Consider the following 22,391-nt stretch of genomic DNA (forward strand, 5'->3'; position numbering starts at 1 on the left):
GTAGGGGTGTGGGTAAATCTGTATGATTCGTACCCTTTGAAACCTTTTCTAAGAAGGTAAGATGGAGATTTTGGCTCCATTCAGGAATCACAGTGTAAGCAAAGCAATAATGTTGTTATGACTATGACCTTCATGATCGTAATCTGAGAATTATAACAATGGGAGTAGTTCAAACCATACCCAGATTAAGATACACAATTCCAGAAATGTAGTCACTAGATTAACCCACCCAGGTAACCATAGTCTGTCTTCTTTTTCAGGCCCAAGCATTCCTAGTGGGCTTATGGAGTAGGCTCTTGGATCAGAACAAGATGGGGTTCTTCCAAATGGGAAACAATCAGGCATCAATCTTTCTGGGCCTCAGATTGTACTGGTGCCGGGTCGATGATGCAATGTTATCTGTTTCATTGATCTCCTCCGTTCCCACCACTGGAACAAGGTCCCGAGGGTCTTTATCCTTGGTCCCAGGGAGATGGTAAGGTTTATAGGCTTGTGTCACCCTTCCAGCATGGTCCCGTTCTTTCCCAGTTGTGAGCATCTTGAATGTGCTTGTCTCTTGGGGGATCAGAATAGGATCCTTGTACCTTTTTGCAGAGGAATGTGTGGGTCCAGGTTTGGTGACCTTGGAAACGAACAGCAGTGTTGGTAGCCAGTAACATCTGAAAAAGGTCCCTTCCACAGAGATTGTAAAGATTTTTTTCCTATGGTGGACTTTAATGTAGACCCAGTCTCCTAGAGTCAAATTGTGGCATGGAGTACAGCAGGGCCTCACTCATACAGTGGGTTATGTTCCTGACCCCCACTGTAAAGCGGAACGCATTGAAGATAATGGTGCACGTCACTCGAAAATGACACAAAAATGGCACGCGACGAGCAAAAACCGCCATAAAAGCAGAACAAGCGCCGTAGGAGCAGGGCCTTTCTGCAATTGACAACCACTGTATTAGCAGAACGCTGTAAAGCAGGGCCCTACTGTATTAGGCAGCTGGGGAAGGGCTTCCTGAGCCTGTGAATGAATAGATCTGACATATTTCATGAGGGATTAGTCCATGCTTTCTGTTGATCATATTTCTGACTAGCATGAGTATCAAGGTAAAGGTATCTGGCCATATGAGGCCTGTTTCTGCACATAGTTTAGCTAATCTGGTCTTAATATCTGAATTTCTTTTCTCCACGGCCTCACTGGATTAGGGATGGTACGCACAATGCAAATGTTGTTGGACATGTAGGGCCTTGCAAATGTTCTGAAACACCTTTCCAGTGAAATGGGTGCTGCAGTCACTGTCTATGCTGAGAGGCAGACCAAACCTCGGGATGAATTGTTGCAGCAATTTCTTTGCGACTGTAATAGCATCAGGATGGGTACATGGATAGCCTTTGACCCATCCGGAGTACATGTCCAGGATAACGAGTACATACTGGAAAGTGTCGCACTTAGGAAGTTAGATAAAATCAATTTGTAAGTTGACAAAGGGGCCCCATGCTGGTGGGTGGGCCACAGGGATGGTCTTTATAGTTTTGCCAATATTGTGGGTGAGGCAGAGAGGACAAGTGTTCCAACGTTGTTGGGCAATGATGGAAAAGGTAGGGGCAAACCAGTCTCGCATGATGGTGACTATCATCCCCCCTTTGCTTGTGTGGGCCACAGAGTGGGACAGACAGGCAAGGAAGGGAAGGATTATTTTGGGTGCAACCAAGCAGCCATCAGGGCTGTGCCATAGGGAGTCTGTGTGCAAACAGCACCCTGCTCAGATCCAGGACTCCTTTTCTGAGTCCGAGTGCTATTTTATATAAAGTCCAGCTCATATAGGTTGGCCAGAGGAGACTGGCACACAGAGGGGCAAATGGTGGTTGAACTGGAGCCTGAGGGCCAGAAATGGCGGCTGTTCTGGCAGTGCGATTTGCCAGATCATTTCCTTGAGTGACATCATGGAAAGGGGTCATATGGCCTTTACACCATATGATAGGTATTGCAGAAGGTAGTTGGAAGGCTTCAAGCAGTTCACTGACATAGCAACCATCACTGATTTGAGTCCCAGAGGATGTAAGGAATCCTTTGTTTCCAGGTTTGACTGAAATTGTGGGTTACACCAAAAGCTTATTTGGAATCAGTGTAAATATTAATAGATTGGTTGCTAGCCAAAATGCATGCACGGGTGAAGGCAATAAGTTCAGCAACGTAAGTGGATCATGCATAAGGCAAGGAGAATGCCTCTTATACTTCATGCTGAGAGCATACAGAATAGCCAGCATGAAGGGCTCTCTTATGATCCCTTAGGCATGAGCCATCTATGTAGAGGATGAGGTTGGGATTTGGCAGGGGATCTGTTTTGAGATCAAGGCGTGGGGTAAGAAGATGAGTAACTAGGGCCTCACAATCATAGGGCTCGCCATCCTGGGGAGAGGGTAAAAGACGCAGAATTTAAAACATTGCAACGTGTGAGAGTAACATTTGCAGCAGAGATCAACTGTTTCTCATATCTGGTGAGGCGGGCATTAGAGATGAGTTTTTCCTTTTAACAGAAGGGCTAATAAAGCATGTAGTCCAGCTACAGTCAATGGTAATCACAACACAAGGGTTTCTGCTTTCTTCACCAGGAGAGCAGCTGTGGCAACAGCACGGAGACAGGGCGGAAAACCAGCAGCTACAGAATCAAAGGTGCACTATAATAGGGGATCGGGCAATGTTTTCTTCCATAGTCCTGGGTGGGGACACTCAGGGTGAAACAGTCGTTCTCATGGCAGAACAGAGTAAAAAGGTTAGAATAGTCCAGTAGTCCTAAAGCTGGGGCGGACAACAGGGCCTTCTTGAGATTTGTCAGGGCTTCTTTGGCTTCTGGTGGTCACTGAAGGGGTTCAGGAACATCATCCTTAGTGAAAACTTGGAGGAGTTTGACCAAGGCAAAATAGCCTAGAATCCATTGTCAGCAGTAACTGGTGGCACCTAGAAGGCCTCTCATCTGCCTTTTAGTGATAGGTTTAGGGATTTTGAGAAGGGCTTGAATTCTCTCCGGAGGCAGACATCTCTGGCTGGGGAAAATATCATGACTGAAATACCTAACCCTAGTTGTGCATAACTGGAACTTTTCCTTCCAGGCTTTATGTCCTTTAAGAGCTAACACTATGAGAAGGATGACAGTGTCCTGTTTGCATGCCTCTAGACTTTGAGACGCTGGTAAAAGATCATCCACGTATTGGATGAGGGTTGACCCTCTCTTGAAAGTAATAGAATCCAAATCCTTTTTAAGAATCTCGGAAAATAGGGTAGGAGATTCTACATATCCCTGCGGGAGGTGGGTCCAGGTGTACTGAAACCCGATATGTAAATGTGAACAGGTACTGACTATGGGGGTGAATGAGAATGGAAAAAAAAGAGGAACACGGGTCTGCTACAGTAAAATAAGAAGCAGTGGAGGGAATACATGACAGAATGGTAGCAAGGTTAGGTATAACAGGGAAGGAGGGTAAGAAAGCAGCATTTATGGCTCTAAGGTCCTGTACAAAGTGGTAAGTGTTTTGCCAGGTTTTTTTCAGGGGTAGAATGGGTGTATTGCAGGGAGGGGTATCTGCACTATGATTCCTTGCTCAAGGAGGGAGGCGATAACAGGTCTGATTCTTTCCTCCACTTGTTTTGATATGGGGTATTGTCGAACACAGGGCAGAGGCTTTGATGGATTCTATGTAATGTGGATTGATTCTGCACTTAGCATACTGCCAAACTCATTAGAATGACTAGACCACAACTGTGATGGAATCTGGGCCAACAGTCCTCTTGCAATGAGGAAGGGTCAGCCATTGATTCCTCCTCATATGGGGAAGCCAAAACCTCATCTTCCCAGTGCTTAGGGACCTCAAGGTAAACACCATCAGCACGACAATAAATGGTGCAGTCCACTTTGCACAGCAGGTCTCTCCCTAGCAAACTCAGTGGAGTGCAAGGGCTTAGCAAAAAGGCATGCTTTTCTGAAACAGGTCCAACAGAAAGAGAAAGTGGTTTAGAAACAGGATGAGGTATAGGATGCCTGCCAATTCCTACTGCTCTTACCACTTCAGAAGAGACAGGCACATTAGGAAAGACAGAACCTTGCAAGGTAGAGCATGATGCACCAGTATTGATCAAACAGGTGACAGGTTTGCCAGCAATATCACAAGGCAAGGTTCCTCTTGGACAGCCATGAGGGACAAAGCATTGATGTCACTAACCCTCAGGTTGACCTAGCAGGGACTTGGAGAAAAGGGAATTGCTGAAGGGTTTAAGTTGGGGGCGCTGATTAGGTCTGTTATGACATTCAGATTTCCAATGGCCTTCCTCCTTAGAATAATGGCATTGGTTCCTAAACCCTGGGGGTGATTTTTGTTAGGAGTTCCACCTCCTCTTCCTCTATTGCTTCCTCTAGATTGGTTGTGATAATGGGCAATTTGGAGTGCCATTATTTATTTATTTATTTATTTATTTAAACATTTTATATCCCGCCCTAGTTCTTAGAATTCAGAGCGGCGAACAAATAAGACAATGTCTAATACAAGTCAAAAAACAATTAAAAGATAAAATCAATTATACAGTAGTTATAACAATTTAAATGTTAACTTTAAAAGCTTGAATAAACAAAAATGTTTTTAACTGACGGCGAAAGACCGTGAGTGAGGAGGAACATCGGATCTCTGGTGGCAGGTTACTCCATAAGATGGGAGCTATGCACGAAAAAGCTTTGTTCCTAGTATTGGAGCGGCGGATTATAAAGGTAGATGGAATGATGAGAGAATGTTCGAAAGGTGCTCTTGTCGGTCATTGAGATTTAAATTCCAGAATACGGTTTGATAGATATATGGTGCTAATCCATGTAGGGCCTTAAAAGCTAATACCAAAATTTTAAACTGGTGTCGAAATAAAATCGGTAGCCAATGAAGTTGATAAAGAAGAGGTGTAGTATGCATTTGTGGACCAGCTCCGGTCAGCATTCTGGCCGCCGCTCTCTGAACCAACTTAAGCGGGCGAAGCGATCTAGCAGATAGTCCTATATAAAGAGCGTTACAATAGTCCAATCTTGAGGTCACAAGAGCCTGTGTCACTTGCCTCAAGTCCGACGTTCCTAAAAACGGACGAAGTTGGCGGACTAGCTTTAATTGGGTGAAAGCACTTCTGGAAACTGTTGCAATTTGGGGTTCAAGGGTCAAAGCAGAATCTAAAAGTATACCCAAACTTCCGAACTTGGGACTTCAGAGGGAGTGGGACCCCATCTAAAATAAGTACGTTTTTAAATTCATGAGAGGGTTTATGTCCAATTAGTAGAACCTCCGTCTTCTCTGGGTTAAGTTTCAGTTTGTTCCTGTTAGTCCATTGCTGTATTGCAGCCAGGCATTGGTTTAAGGGACGAACCGCCTCTGAAACATCTGGCGGGAATAATAAAGTTGGGTATCATCTGCATATTGATGGTAGTGTATTCCGAATTCACGGATGATCCTTCCTAAGGGCTCCATATAAATACTGAATAACATTGGGGATAATACGGAGCCTTGGAGAACACCACATCGTAATGGCCAAACCTTAGATGAAAAGTTCTCAAGGACAACTCTCTGGAGTCTGCCCTCCAAAAAGGAACGAAGCCATTGTAGTACCGTTCCATGGAATCCCAAATTAGAGAGGCGGTGCAAAAGAATGGTATGGTCGATAGTGTCGAATGGCTTCGTTCCTTTTTGGAGGGCAGACTCCAGAGAGACTGTCAAAGCTCAAAAATGTTAATTTCGACTGGGGGAAGTCATTTATTTGGGACACCGCTTGGGGAGGGGGAACATGAAATCCCTTGAAGCCAAGATTGAGGCCAATCAAAAGTGGCCTGTGCCTCGCACAAAGTCTTTTTGGGAGCTTGCAGGATACTATAGGAGGTTTGCCCCCCACTTCAGTACCATTGCCACTCCCTTGACTGATTTATGTAAAAAATGCAAGCCTAAACAGGTGCGATGGTCTGACAGTTGCCAACAGGCCTTTGTGATTTTAACTTGGTTTTAGGATCCTTGTGATGTGGATTTTGATGATTTTATGACCTATGCAGGAAAATGATCCTGAGTTTTTCGAAGTGTCCTTTTTCACCATTCTTTTCCTTTTTATTCATTTTTATGCCCATTTACCTCACTGGTTTAGGAACCTTTTTATTCAACTTGTCCTGTAAAGAGATTTTTCCTTTTTTTCTTGTAAGGATTTTCAATTTTTGTTAAAGTTACCTTTTTTAGTGGGCCAGAAATAGCATGTTACGCTTAGGGATTAAGTAAATGATTTTTCTTTGTTGTAAAGGTTGTTTGCCTGGTTCTTCTGCCATCTCTGCTGAGAGCTAATGAGGAAATAAGAGGTGCTGAACCTCTAATGTCGTCTTTAAAAAAAGGGGAACATGTCATGAAAACCTGCATCCAAGATGGTTGTGTAGCAGGGAATTGTGGGATCTTCACAGGTTAACATTTGGTTTTTGCAATGAGGCCATAAGTGGCAGTTGTCTGCCCAGCTTCAGGGAGGATGTGTAATCAGAGGCCCAACCTAATACCTTCTTATCAGCAGAGGCCCGGCTCCAACAAGATCTAAAGTCTGGGAAGTTTTAGGGAGATGTGTAATCAGAGGCCCGAATTAACACCTTCTTGTCAGCAGAGGACGGGCTCCATGGAAGACTTGACATCTGGCAGGCTGCAGGGAGGATGTAAGATTTGGCCCCGTTGGTTGTCTCTGGCCTGTGGCTGGGGGATTTTGCCATAAGTATGGGCAGAAAACTCTAATTTTTGTTCCTCTTCTGGGTCCCATCATACCTACTTGATGTTGCCCGGTGAGCTTCCATTTTGCCATCGACTATCCTGACTGTTATCTCTCTGAGGAGAGGTGGCTAAACATCGGAAAGGCTTTTTGTAAGTATTAGGCTAGTTATTCTTTGTTGTTTTCTCTGTTGTGATTGAACTCTCTCTGTCTTACCTTGCCCTCTCGGGTGTGGTTATTAGGAAATCATTTTGCTACTGTAACACTGCACCTTTCTTTTTCATTCTTTAATAAATGTACTTCTATTTACCAGTGTGTGTTCATTTCAGGAGAGGGCTGGTTCTAACCCAGTACCTTGACCATTGACCAGGACTACTGTGTAAATGGGGATGTTTGTTTAGGGCCCCAGAGCAAGGAGTATCTGCTTGTCTCTTGACTCTAGGGATCCCAGGCAAGTTACGGAGCTCTGAGCTTCCCCTTGGCTCAGGGTGATTAACCAGATAAGGGGTGGTGGCAGCTACGTACACTGCAGGGCCGCTGTGAGTGTGCACAGCCTTGGCAGGGAAGGATATTTGCCAGGATCAATTGTCCAGGGTGGGGAGTTGGCTCCTGGGACAGTGAAGGGCGGGGGGAGGACCCACGTCAGTCATCACAGCGCCTGTCTAATATTTAAGGGGAGGGAATTCCACAGGGTCGGTGCCACCACACTAAAGGTCCACTTCCTATGTTGTGCAGAACGGACCTCCTGATAAAATGGTGTTATTATTATTATTATTATTATTATTATTATTAATATTCATAATAAAAGGTTACACCACTTTAAAAATCAATTTGAAAATAACAAAACAAATTAGTTATGTCTGTTATCTTTAATATCTCTTTTAGTCTCTGTTTTTAAATCAATCTTTTGATTATATTTCTTCGTTTCTTTCTTTATTAAATATATATCCCACCTCAGAAGAGCCAGGCTGTTGCTGGGTCAGGCCAAAGGGGACCCACCCTGTTTTCACAGCGGCCAAGCAGATGACCCAGCCAGAAGCTTCCAAGCGGGGCAGCCCTTCCTCCCACAGGAGCCAGGGCAAAAGCGATAAAACAATTAAACCATTGGAAAACATGATGGTTTGGAGATCTAAAGAGTGAGACAATCTTTGAGGTATCTTTTCAGATATATTAAACAGTTTTAAGTAAACCACTTATTCTTTTATTAACTGGTATATAAGTCTTGTTAGATAAAATAAATCCTGCCGTGTAGTCTAGTGATCTTAGCCCCAAATTGCACATCGGGGGGGCGTCTATGTTTAGCGTTTAGGTCTGAGTTTGGTCAGAGTGGGGCATACAGAATGACTCTCCTTAAGACCTTCAGCTCAACTTCAAGACTCCAGCTCAACCCTTCATTGGTTGAAACTCAATTAATAAACAAACCAACCCTTTCTGGTTTTACATGTTGTGTTAAGGCCTCCTTCCATCTTCAGTCAAGCACCAAAAAGCAGCCGGGAAATTGCAGCCACTAAGTCTGATTAAATATAGCTAAACCTATGGCAGTGGAAGGTGGAGCCTCGCTCATTTTCTGTGCTCTTTGGGGTTTCCAGCAAAAGATCCCAGAGACCTCCACACTCCTCCTATCCTTGGTGGGCAGGTTTCTGCCCCCCTCTTCAACTGCTGAGAAAGAGGGGGGTTACAACAACCCTGCAATGTAGCCCAGTGTTCTTGTAGCCCTTCATTGCTGTTGGAAGTGGATGGTGTGAAGCTAAGGGGGTGGGCTATAAGGGAGAGAATGGCCAGTATCCTTACAGCCACATGTTGCTCAGAGAAGAAGTATGGATCTTGCTGAGAATGACTCAAACTTCTCAAAGGGGACACTTCTCCTAGCTTACTGATGGCCTCAAACCTCTCATTAGGTTCTCTTTTGCAGCCCACTGACCTCTTTGGACAAACCTCTCAAAACATTATCTTTTTCTGACACATTTCAGGAGGGGACTTCTCACATGGGAGAGAGGAGGAATTCAGATAAATGTGGAGATGCAAAATAGCTCCTGTCATGAATCCACACCGTCAAGGTGCAAGGATCATGCGTCAGACCCAATTCCCACCCTTGGGGTAATTGATCTGGAACCAAAAAATACCAATTCACCCTTGCCAAGGCTGTGTACGCTCACACCAACCCTGCAAGGTAGAAGGTAGGCTGCCACCACCCCTTTCACTGGTTCCACTCAGAGCTAGGGGATCTCTGAGCCCAGACACTAGGTCAACCAAGGTCTAAAAAGACAAGAGCCAAACTTATACTCCTGGTCAGAAAACCTCTGGTTAAACCCACAAAGTAGAATTAAGTTTTTAACTTCTTTTTCCCTCTTTGGTAGTTACGTGACTGAGATGGTCTAGGTGCTGAATTCAGAACCACCCTTTCTCTCAATGAACACACCAGGTTAAATAGAAGTAGCTTTATTAAAAATAGATAAGTGCACATCAAATATATATAGCAGCAAGTAATCCTTTAAGACCATACACCCAAACAGGGGTTTAGGTACACACAAGAGAGTTCATACACACAACAGGAAAATAACAACCTTTTCTAACCTAATACTTACACATGAGGTAGATGGTTGAAGTGGCATCCCTCCTAAGAGAGAATGATGTTAACCACAAAGCAATAGAACCCTGCATAGGTTACCTCCCATAGGCAACACCATGGAACCACAAAAGCAGAGAAGTATGGAACTCTGGAACCAAGGCAGCAGAGAACAAAGGCTATGGGTCCCTAGCCCTATACTTAAGGGGAAGAATCCTAACGGTCCAGGATTCAGGAACCAATCAGAAAATGTCTGATGTAACCCCCTTCTAGATGTTTCTCACTCTTTCGTGCCTTTCAGGCCCCCCTCCCAAACGGTGTTTCAACTGCACCGGCCAAGAATGACCTTGAGTGCCAGACACTTGTTAATCAGCAGAGATAGCCAGGTGTTTCTTGTTTAGGCTTCTTCTTAACCGTCCTCAGCTGGAAACCGAAACCTAAAGTGGTATTCTATCAGAGGCCTGTCTTTCTTAACATTTAAACTCCCAGAATTCTTTGCTTGAACCAAGATGTTTCCTTTATGGATTTTTAATAACTCATGAACATATACAGGTTCATGACAGCTCCCACAAATTATACTCCAAATGAAGGCCTTCTGGAATTTGTATTGATCCAGTTTTCGTTTTTGGAAGACTTTAAGAGGTGGGTGTGTTTCAACCTTATATCGCTATAGATCTGTAATTCTATCATCACCACTACCACCCCGATCATGATGATTTTCTGTAATTTATTCATCTTTATTGTCTTTGGAAATACGATATTCTGTGTAATAGGAACTGGGCTCCCACTGGGAGGAAGGGCAGGGTATGAATGAATGAATGAATGGTAAACATGAGAGGGGGCAATAGATGTAGCTACAGACTATCCATCTGACCAGATGAGGCAATGCCCAGTCAGTCACCTGGGGACCTAAACATCTGCTGCTATCTGGGCTGGCTTGCTAGGTAGCACACTTCCAGGGGAGAAATGTACAGTTACCACAATAACACACGGAACCTTCAAAGAGCAGAACTTTGTGTTCTCCTGTGCGGTTGCCGCAGAAACTTTGAACAGCCACAGGAGTCTCAGCTGCACATAGAAGGGCTGGGCTTCGGAGGGGTCATTTTGTATCAGAGTCCCTGCAGTGCCTTCTCTCTCAACTTTGCCTTTACACACAGGTCATGCATTGTGCATTAATTTCAACATTCCCAACTGGGGCAAACGACCTCATCGACTGCCAACTGCAATATGGCAATTATTACATCACCAGTGATGTCTCTTCTGTGAGGTGCTATCCTTCCCTGGGCCATAAGTCAGGACCATTCGGCATGGAGGAGGAAGGAGCAGGCAGGCTTGAAAGGATCACCTGCTCAGGAAGAAGAGATTGTTGCAGAAAGAGGATGGATCTCTCTTTTCAGGGAATGGATGGATTTTCTTCTCCTGACCCAGTAGCCTTCTGACCATCGACCAGGCAGAGCTTGGAAAAGTTCCTTTTTTTGAACTACAACTCCCATCAGCCCCAGCCAGCACATGCTGGCTGGGGCTGATGGGAGTTGTAGTTCAAAAAAGGGAACTTTTCCAAGCTCTGGACCGGGGGAGGTCATTTGCTTCCATGCCTGCTGGCTCCCTCAAACCGCACACTGGGATGGGGATCTCTTATTTGCTAGCCCACTGCCTTCCTTCACCTTAACTCTCTTGTGTGTGTGTGTGTGGTTTTTTCTTTAAGCCCTGGCCCGGTGCCTCCTTCGTTGCAACTCTGGGGGTGGTGTTATATTTGGTATCTCCTCTTCCTTCGGGGCCTGCTGGCCATGTTCAGCCCAACCCTAAGAGTCATCCCTTCTCTTACTTCCTGGCCAACGGGCTTCCTTTACCCTCACCCTCGAGGAGGTCTCTTCTCTTAATTCTTGGGCTCCTTCTATCTGATCCCCTGGCGGTTCTGTTCTCTTGCTTCCTGGCCTGCTGGCCTACTTTACCCCAACCTCGGGGCTGTCTCTTCTCTTACCTTCTGACCCACTGGCCTTCTTTACCCCAACCTCGGGGCTGTCTCTTCTCTTGCTTCCTGGCCTGTTGGCCTCCTTTACCCCAACCTTGGGGCTGTCTCTTCTCTTACCTTCTGACCCACTGGCCTTCTTTACCCCAACCTCGAGGCTGTCTCTTCTCTTACCTTCTGACCCACTGGCCTTCTTTACCCCAACCTTGGGGCTGTCTCTTCTCTTACCTGCTGACCCACTGGCCTTCTTTACCCCAACCTCGGGCTGTCTCTTCTCTTACCTGCTGACCCAGTGGCCTTCTTTACCCTAACCTTGGGGAGGTCTCTTCTCTTACTTCCTGGCCCTCTGGCCTCCTTTACCCCAATCCTCCTTAGAGCTCTATTCTTTTAATGCATGCTGGCTGCTCTCCTCTTCCCCTGGTCTCTTAATTTCAACTCCACTGGCCTCCTTTCCTGACTCCCTGAGGTCTCTTCTCTTAGGGGATGGCATGACTCTTACGGTTGGGCCAGCAGGCCTCGAAGGAAGAGGAGAGATACCATGCCCAGAGTTGCAGTGAACGAGGCACCGGGCCAGTGCACCAAACCACACACACACAACAGAGTTTAGGTGAAAGAAGGCAGTGGGCCAGGAAATAAAAGAAGAGATCCCCATCCCAGTGTGCGGTTAAAGGAATGGCACGGAAGCAAATGACCTCCGTGAGTGTGGGGTCAAAGCGGAGAAAGAAATGAGGTGCCAGGAGTCATCTCTTGAGAAATGTGCCATGGGAGCCAGCATAAAATGGTTTCCTTGGGCAGCAACAAAAGAGGTGACGGGACTCTGCACCGGTAAGTAGCATTTCAAAGAAAGCACTGTAGGAATGACAGTATATTCATCCCACATATCTCCTTCCTGGCCTACTGGCCTACTTCATCCCCACCTTCGGGTAAGTCTCTTCTCTTGCTTCCAGGCCCACTTGCCTCCTTTCACCCATACCTTTGTGTCTCTTCCCTTACCTTGAGGCCCAATGGCCTCCTTTACCCCTACTGTGGGCTCTCTTCTCTTCTTCTGGTCTCCTCCTCCCCTGTCCTGGGGTTGCTTATCTTGCTTCCAGGCACTCCAGCCTCCTTCATTCTGCCCTGTGGTCTCTTCCTGTACTTGCTATCTCTGTTCCATAGAATAAGGTCTCACACCAATGTCCTCTACCATAGATTCCAAAGAACAGCCATGGATTCTGCAGCAGTGAAGACATCTCTGTCAGAGTCTGGGGATTCCACTGATATTGTGAGAGAGTCCATTTGAAGCTTGTTTGCTGAATTACCTTTGGAATCTTTTTTTTTTTTCAATAATTTTTATTCAGATTTTCATAAAACATACAAGACAAAATCATAAAACATTCAAAGACAAAAAACAAAATCAAAAATAGTTAAACAAAAAGAAAAAAAGAAAAAAAAAACAAAAATAAAAAATAAAGAGTAAAATATTGACTTCCCATTTGTCAAAGATCAAATCAGTTATAAGTCTATAATATATAACAATCCTGTCTCTTAAGTCATATTATAAAATCACTTTCCTCCAGTAGTTATCTTACTTAATCATCAAATCTCATAAACATTACTTTATTCTTTCCACAAAAAGTCAAAGAGAGGTTTCAATTCTTTAAGAAATATATCTATCAATTTTTTTTTCCAGATAAGCATATCGATTAATCCATCTCATTACTAATTATGATAATCTTGTTGTCATAACCATAGTCAAAATAAACATTTCAATTAATCCATCACATCAGAATCTGTTAGGTTCAGTAATTTCAGTAGCCATTGTTCTATTATCCCTATTAGTTCCATTTTCCATCTTCCATCTTCAGTAGTCTTGTTAAGTCCAGTAATTTCAGTATCCAATCTTCCATTATCAGTATTCCATAATAATCTTGCTGTCAAAGCCATAGTCATATAGTAAGAGTCTGATGGGAATTACCTCTATCCCAAATATTTTCTTGCCATCCATTCTGAATAGGTTGCTGAAATACTGCTGTAAAATCATATCTCTGTTCTTTTTTTCAAAATACACTGGGTCATCTCTTGAAAGTTTTTCCATTGTCACATGGCTGCAGTTAATTCCATAGATTTTCTCTATATTGGGCTCCATCACATCATTCCAGTCCAGAAGATTATCCATGCCATTGATAACTTTATCTCTAGAATCTTCATTAATTTCTTCAGAGATAACATTGAGTTCCAAACAATAGATTTTATTTCTAAAGTCCATAGACTCCAAATCTTGTTCCTGTTCCACGTTTGTTCCAATCTCCGGGATCTCCTCTCTCACAGGGACCCCTGTTCCAGTCTCCAGGGTCTCCTCTCTCACAGGGACCCCTGTTCCAGTCTCCAGGGTCTCCTCTCTCACAAGGACCCCTATGTCTTTAATCTCCTGTGTCTCCAAACAATAAATTTTGTTTCTAAAGTCCATAGACTCCAAATCTTTTTCCTGTTCCACGTTTGTTCCAATCTCCGGGGTCTCCTCTCTCACAGGGACCCCTTCCAGGGTCACCTCTCTCACAGGGACCCCTATATCTTTAATCTCCTGCTTCATTTTACTCAATTCAATTTTCAGCTCCTTACAACCCTGTCGCAGGTTTTGTTTCGTTATCTCAATCTCATCCATTATTTTCTGAAACATAGTTATTTCCAGCTTCTCAGCCACTTTCTTAATTGCCATTTTGAAAGAAAAATATAGGAAAACCACTTCTTATTTCAGCAACAATTGGGTTAATACTCCAAACTTGGTGACATCACAGTATAAACAAAGCAGACAGCCTTATCTCTCCATGCTTAAGTAAACAAAATGCAGTTCCCAGGATCGAAACAATTAATGGCGGTCGTCAGAAAACAGATTCGTCAAAATAAAATAGACCAAAAAGAGAGTAGTCTCAGACAATATAATATTCTTCAAAATAAAAATCTGGAATAGAAATCCCTCTTCTGTGTATATCTTTAGAATGCAAATCCAGGACAGCTTTTTGCAACAAAAACAGAGATAAGCTATTAATTAGTGAGTAGCAGAGAGAAGTTATGGCTCCCCAGTGAGATGTCAAAAACCGATCAATCTGGCAAATCTCTTTTAAACAGCAACAATTTAAGTCAAGTAAAAGAAAAATATAGAAAGAAGGGTGCTTGCCTGTTAGTGCGTTCTCTCTTAGAAGATAAGATGAACGTTCGCTTTTCCAGATAGAGCTTGTTGTTAAAAATCCGTCCCACCTTCGTCGGCTGGACCTCGTCCCATAAATTAATGAGATCTGGTCGTCCCAACAAAAATAGGCTTTGAGGTTAATCTCTTCGTTTCTCCCTACCCGGGAGAAGTTTAATCAGTCAAAAAAAGAAAAAATCTGACTGATATATCTGAATAAGCTTCTTTTGAGGCAGGAGCCCGTCTCAAAAGCAGGCACAGGCTAAGTCACCCTTCCCGGAAGTCGGAATCTCACCTTCCCTGAAACAAATCAAAGGTGATCCTGCATTGCGTGGCATCGGAAACCTGTGATATCATCATCGCACATGCCAATGAACAATTTGTATTCACCAGTCATCTTTCAAGTTCATCACCGATACAGGGGACTTTGATTCCAACACACAGCCAAAGATTTCCACAGCAGGCATTTATTGCTGGAGAAAGATTGGTTGAAGACAGAGCTCTTCCTCCTACACCAGACAACAGAACTGTACAAATGTAGGGATGTTTCCATGCTCCTATACCTTCTTTTGGAGAACAATCTGGAGCCAGCATTGGAGCAAATGTTACTCAGAATCCTCATGACTATACCTATGACAACAGCAGAAGCAGAAGAGGATGAAGAGGATGAAGCTCTGAAGAGGATGAAGACATTCTCGAGGAACACTGTTTCAGATGACAGCCTTGGTAATGCTGTCAGTTGAGAAATGACTGAGCAAACTTTGTATATATGACATTATGAGAAATCTTCTGAAGAATTGGTGGATAGGGGTGGCTGTAAGGGGTGGTGGAGGCCATAAACCAATCAATAAATAGCCAAGTGCGACAGCATGGAAACCTTCTGAACCAATGCTCCAAATAGTGGAAAACTTGGAGGAAAGGGGTGGCTGTAAGGGGAGGTGGAGGCCACACACAGTTTCTCCCAGCAGAGAAGCAGCTGTGACAGCAGGGACCCCTTCTGAACCAAGGCAAGACTCTTTAAGGAACCTTGAAAAGAAATGCTAAACAATTGTACTATTGCACTACTTGTCTACTGTTTCTTGAGAAGGGAGAAGGAGGATAGAGAGAGAACCAGAAGAGGTAGAAGCCACACACACTTTCTCCTCAAATATCTCCTCAACAAATGTTAATAAAAATAACCAGGATTAAATTAATCTGAAAAGAAAATAAATGTATTGATAAATACTTTTTGACTCCTTTGCCTTTTTCATTATATGATCTGTACAAAGTCTGGGTTTATTTATTTATTGCATTTATATACCGCCTCATAGCCGAAGCTCTCTGGGCAATTTACAGTTAAAAACATTAAAAATAAGTATACAAATTTAAAACCATACCAAATTACAACCCATAAAAGCTGATTGGCAAGTTAAAAACGTGCTATTTAAATGCTGTTAAAAATGCCTGGGAGAAGAGAACAGTCTTAACCTGGCGCCAACACTGGGTTTTTTTCGGCGCCAGGAACACCTCATCAAAAAGATCATTCCATAATTTGGGGGCCACCACTGAGAAGGCCCTCTCCCTTGTTGCCAGACTCCCAGCTTCCCTCAGAGTAGGCACCCGGAGGAGGACATTTGATGTGGAGCGTAGTGTACGGGTGGGTTCGTGTCGGGAGAGGCGTTTCATCAGGTATTGTGGTCCCAAGCTGTGTAAGGCTTTATAGGTTAAAACCAGCACCTTGAATTGGGCTCGGAAACATACAGGCAGCCAATGCAAGTGGGCCAGAATCGGTTTTATATGTTCCAACTGTCTGGTTCCTGTTATCAATCTGGCCACTGCATTTTGCACAAGCTGCAGTTTCCAAACTGTCTTCAAAGGCAGCCCCACGTAAAGCACATTGCAGTAATCTAACTTGCAGGTTACCAGAGCATGGACAACTGAAGCCAGGTTATCCCTGTCCAGATAGGGGCATAGCTGGGCCACCAACCGGAGTTGGTAGAAGGCACCATTCTCCCAATGAAGGAATGTAGAAAGCACCTCCCCCAAGAATTAGCATTTGCACCTGCACTTTTAAACTTGTTCATAAACCACCTGGAGTTTGGAGGCAAGCAGTGAAGTTTCTTTCTTTGCTGGTGACAGCAAATTGGTCAAGGTGTTTAAAACAAAATTGGAATGCGAAAAGTCACAAAAGGATTCTTCACCAAACTGGGTGAATGGGAAGTAAAATAGAAAAGGCCATTCAATGTAAGCAAGTGTAAAATGATGTATATCGGGGCAAACCCCCCAATTTCCAGTATGAGCTTATGGCAACTGAACTGGAGGCAACTGACTAGGAACTAGACTTTGGGATCATAGTGGATACCTTGATGAAAATGCCCACCCAGTGTGTGACAGGTGTGAAAAGGACAAATGCCACATGAGGGAACATTAGCAATAGGACTGAAAAGAAAACTGCCAGTATCATAATACCATTATTCGAATCGATGGTGAGCCCTCGCAAAGGATGGAAAGATTGGTCATTTTCGGTTCTCTCCGTTTCCCATTTTCCCAATCTTAAATTCAGTTCTCCACATTTCCGCAGCAATTTGCAGGGTTGTTTTTTTTAAATCCTCAGGAAAAAGAACTTACTCTCAGAATTTTTAAGTTTAGTGTGTGACTGTTCTTTAGCTTGTTGAAGTTTATTATAAAAATAGACTACTGCAGTTACAACTTTCCCTATATCTTCTGTCTCCCACCCCACCAAAATGTTGGTAATTTTCTCCAAACTTTTAGGATTAAGGACTGGGATTGGCTACACTAAAGCTCCCCATTGAAAACTCCCTAGTACAGCCAGAGGGGCTTGCCTTTGAAGATGCACATTCAATGAATCCCTTTGAAGCTGTCATTTGATGTCATGGTATCAGGTGACTGGCAGGTATGCGATCTCGCCCACCTATCAAAATGGCCCATGGAGGTGGGGAAGGATGAAACTCATCTTGTAGACTAGAAGTTTCCTGATCCCTGGCTAAGCCATCATTTTTGTGCCTGTTTCCATCCTCACAAACTACTATTTTTGCACTTGACTTTGATTTCAAAAGTCCTGACAACGCCTGTTGTTAGCACACCCTTTTGGCCAGTTGCCTGTTTTACCTATGAGCATGGATGAAGAACCTCTTTTCTGTACTGTGTGAAAGGTACCTCAGCTCATTGAAAAATCAAACACCGGCCAGTGCTTTTTGAACAGCTGACATGCTCTAACCCAGTAATTTACCAACTGTGTAATGGGAAAAAACTGTGAGCATGCCAAAAAATAAAAACAGAGGCAGAGGGAAAATAGATCAGGATGTACTGGTAGATCGCTGGATTATTTTCAGTGGATGTGCAAAAGTTTCTTAATTCTCAATTATTTAATTTCCAATTATATAACAACAGCAGCAACAAAAATGGTTTCTCCTCCTCCCCCAACACTTATTGTAAATTAGTCTGTTGGAATCCTTGGTCAGTGGTGACACAGGTGTAGATTGTACTTATATATATATTCATGTTTCCTAGTGTATAAAACTCATGGGGTGCAGAAGCTAACTGGCTCCACGCTGAGCCATAATTTTACACCTGGCTTTGGTTAGTAGCTGTTAAAGTTCTAGTAAAAAATAAGAGTAGATCCCACAAACCTTATAATATGTGCCAGAATCCTATGCAATGAACTGGGGGTTCCATAGCAGTTTGTGCTTATCAGGATTTCCTTAGCTATTGGAGTCAATATGGAAAAGCATACCTGGAAGAGAACAAATTGAAGAAGAAAAAGAAAACTCAGGCCTTTATATGCTTTATAATAACTACTACTTACTCTTTGCCCTTTTTAATAATAAGCAAGCATATGCAAACAATTTAGACTGAGAGATGGCGCTTAGCCCAAGATAACCTAGCAAGTTTCATGGCTGAGTGAGGATCTGAACCCATGTCTCCCAGTATTAATCCAACACTCAGTACATGACACTTCTAACCTCTTTACCACTCCATCTAAAAACATGTCATGTGAAGAGTGCCAACAGGATCAGAGCCAGGGTGGGGCCTCTGAGACACAGGAGAGCATTATCAGCATGCTCAGCTTAACTGTGAGATTTGTAGAAGGGAAGTAACCCCTCCCCACCAAACACAACAGCCCAGTGAGGACTGAGCATGCTCAATATACCTATATGGTTCAGGACACTTCCAGACTATCACTATATGTGAGATTCAATCACATATCAGCAAATATAGGTTATGCAATTAGAGTTGATTAGGAGGTCTTGTGCAATATATCTGTTTCCCCAAAAGACTGCTTTTTTTTGCAGTAAGAAAACGCAATGGGAAGTGTGGGATAACACTTGGTTTGACACAACATAATTTAATCTCTCTGCAAGCAAATCAGGATGAATGCTCAACAAACATGTAATCAGGAAGCACCCTCAGTGGCAGACAGAAAAAAAGGAAGGAAAAGAAAACAGAGGAGGAAGAGAAGAATGGAATTGCCTGTGCCTTATGGCTTATACAGCATTTTGTATTTATTTATTTATTTAGACAATTTATATACTGCTTATATTTAAACAAAACTTAAGCAGTTTACAGCATAGGTTGAAGCATCATAAATAGAAAACAAATACAAAAAATCAGGGAATTTCTACATTCTATAAAGCACAGCTAACAACTAAACAGAGTGCCCTCTTTAACATCAAGATATTACACTTAAAAAACAGCTACAAAAGTACAAGGAAAACTCATTAAAATAACCCACAGCAAACACCTAAACAATATATTGTCTAAACGTCAGGAAGTAAAATACTACAAATGAAAGTCAACTAAATATTGTGAAGAAGGGCATAGGTAGCTAGATGGAACCCTGAAGTTCTCCTGCTACTAGGCAAAGATACACCACAATATTTTGATGGAAGGCTAACGTGTTCGATTTCATTAACAAATCTTATCCTGCTTCCCTCCTCCTATGAGGAGCAGAGGGGGAGGGAAGAGAAAATAATTTTGTACCTGTGGGATTGCTTTTCTTTCCAATCATATTCTTTTATTTTGTTATTTCAACATTACAATTCGTAACAAACTAAATGTTTAAAAAGAAAAGAAAAACATTAGCAAAGGAAAGAAAAGGACAAACAGAACCAAGCAAAATTAATCTACGAGCTATAATCTACAGTCGGGCACGGGTAAAAACATAATTCCATGTACACGATCAAAGATTTTTTCATCTTATTTATTTAAAACAAAACAGGTGTGCTAAATAACCTTATCAATTTATTCCACGTATTCAGGGAATGAGAGCCAGTGTGGTGTAGTGGTTAAGGTGCTGGACTACAACCTGGAAGACTAGGGTTCGAATCCCCACATAGCCATGAAGCTCACTGGGTGTCCTTGGGCCAGTCACTGCCTCTCAAGCCTCAGAGGAAGGCAATGGTAAACCAGGACTCCATCCAACCTTCGACTGCTGTTATGTAATGCCAGGTCTGTGGTACAGAAGACATCTCTCATCCACGATATGATCTTGGATGAGGACGCAGACCTGGTATGTATTACGGAAACCTGGCTGGACGAGGCCTCAGCTCCCATACTTGAGGCCATGTGTCCAGCTGGGTTCTGATATGCACAGCAGCCGAGGATTGGTAGGCGGGGAGGGGGGGGTGGCAGTTATCTATCGGGAGTCCTTGATTTTTGCCAGACCTCCTCTCCACGAGACCAAGTTTGTCGACTGCATGTACTGGAGGTTGGGCCCAAAGGGCAGTTTAGGGATTCTACTTGTGTACCGCCCACCCTGCTGCACAGCAGACTCCCTGACCGAGGTGCTCGAGGTGGTCTCGGCTGTGCGATTGTTCTCCCCCAACCTATTAGTTTTGGGGGATTTCAACGTGCATGCTGAGACCACTCTCATGGGAGCCCCTCGGGATTTCATTGAAACCATGACTTCTTAGGAACTGCACCTTAGTAATATAGGGCCCACCCATGTAGCCGGTCATGCTCTTGACCTTGTGTTTGTCTCGGTAGGGGAGGGTAGTGCTCTGAAAATGGGGACTGTTTCTTCTAGCCCCGTGTCATGGTCAGACCACTATCTGGTAAATATAGGCCTCTCAATGCCACTCACCCTCCGCAAGGGTTGAGGACCTATTAAGATGGTCCGCCCCAGACGCCTGATGGAATCTAAAGGATTCCTGAATGCGCTGGGAGATTTGGAGCTGTCGGAAGGTCACTCGGTTGAAACCCTGGTGGGGGATTGGAATAGGGAGATCACCAGGGCGGTAGACCGAGTGGCTCCAAAACGTCCTCTCCCCCTGAATAGAACTCAGACAGCACCTTGGTACTGTCAGGCTTAGGTGGGCAACACAGCCAGTTCCAGACAAGACTGTTAGGAGTTAAAGACACAGTGAAGCCGGTAATGGACAGCACTTGGCAGAAACGCCCAAGGTCAGGCTGCAGCTGTAACGGATCAGTGAAGCAGCAATAAAAAGGCTTCAATGAGCACACAGAGGTGTGGGGGTAATAGGAAAGCATTATAGAGTTGGTTGGTGAGCAAGAGACGGAGCACGGTGTGAAACCAGTAAAGTTTTGTTTTCTTAAAGACTTGGCTGATGGTCTATTATTTCGGTCGGCGACTGGCACTGATAAGCAAGCTAAAACGCTACTGGACTCTACTGGTTATACTGGTAAATTGGTGCTGCACTCTACAAGGGTTATGGGCCCAGCTCCATACCAGTAAAAAACCAGTTTGCTACCAGTAAAGCAAGCTTGAGCTACACCGGACAACCAAAGGGAGCTGAGCCGGAGAGCTGGTGAGCTGTGGGAGAGCGGCAAAGCAGCGGCAGAGGATTGTGTTGCCTGGAAACCAAAGTGATAAGAGGTCTGCAAGAATGACTGGAGTAACTTTGGCTGGCATTCCACTGGAACGTCTCTCTGAACGAAATTACTCATGCTGGCGGCTGCGGATGCAAGCCTATCTAAACAGAGAAGAATTATGGCAGGTAATTGACCAACAACCCCCCTCCGTTCCACCACCTGCTGAATGGCTATGCTTGGATGAAAGAGCGAAGTCATTAATTATCTTGGCTGTTGGAGACTCGCAACTGCTGCTTCTAAGAGGTAAAGAGACTGCTAAAGAAATGTGGACTGCTTTAAGAGCATATTATGTTCAAGAAACAGCTAGCAGTAGAATAAGTCTTGCGAGAAAACTATACAGAATGCGGCTAACTGACGAAGTAACTATGTCAGAACACTTAATGAACATTACAAGCCTGTTTGTAGAATTACAAGAAAGGGGAGTAGAACACTCTGAAACACAGCAGATCTATATCACTCTTTCAACACTTAATGACTCTTGGAATCCTGTTATCAGCGCACTTGAAGCGATGCCCGATTCTGGACTTTCGTTTCGATATGTTGCAGACAAACTAAAGCAAGAGTGGGAGAGAAGAAAAGAAACAAAACAAAGGCAAGAGGGATGGAACGAAAGGAGTGAAAGAAAAGAAAAGACTGAGATAAAGGCTTTTGGGACTAAAGCTTGTTACAACTGTGGCTCCTTGCATCATTTAAGGCGGGACTGTGACTTACTGAGGAGGAGGAGGGACGGAAGAAAACCCTCACACGTGCAGTTGGTGAGTGCAAAGACAAAGAATGAAAAAGACTTTGTTAACAGAGACAATAGTTTGTGGGTCCTGGACTCAGGTTCCACCCATTCACTAATAAAAGATAAAAGTCTATTTAAAACAATGGTGCCGGCTAATGAAGACGTGAGTTTAGCTGATGGCACTAAACAACAGGTGATGGGTAAGGGTACTGTACAGTTATGTACTTTACAAACAATAATGACAAATGTTTTATTTGTGCCTAATTTAACTAACAACAATCTGTCAGTTTCAAAACTATTGCAAATGAATTATAGTGTGTTATTTAGTAACAAGAAATGTGAAATAATGAAAAGGGGAAAGGTGTGCCTAAAAGGATATTGTGAGGAAGGCATGTTCTATGT

General features: G+C 43.6%; 1 protein-coding gene across 3 annotated transcripts in view; it reads right to left on the reverse strand.

The window, feature by feature from the left end:
- DDIAS (DNA damage induced apoptosis suppressor) overlaps positions 1–22,391 on the reverse strand; it is a 49,163-nt gene that overhangs the window by 21,072 nt on the left and 5,700 nt on the right. For all 3 annotated transcript variants that reach the window (XM_061628947.1, XM_061628949.1, XM_061628950.1), the window contains exon 2: positions 18,061–18,164. The gene's annotated coding sequence lies outside the window, so the exon portion shown is untranslated. The remainder of the gene's footprint in view (positions 1–18,060; positions 18,165–22,391) is intronic.

This window comes from Rhineura floridana, chromosome 5 (genome assembly GCF_030035675.1).
Source record: "Rhineura floridana isolate rRhiFlo1 chromosome 5, rRhiFlo1.hap2, whole genome shotgun sequence".
Taxonomy (NCBI): Eukaryota; Metazoa; Chordata; class Lepidosauria; order Squamata; family Rhineuridae; genus Rhineura; species Rhineura floridana.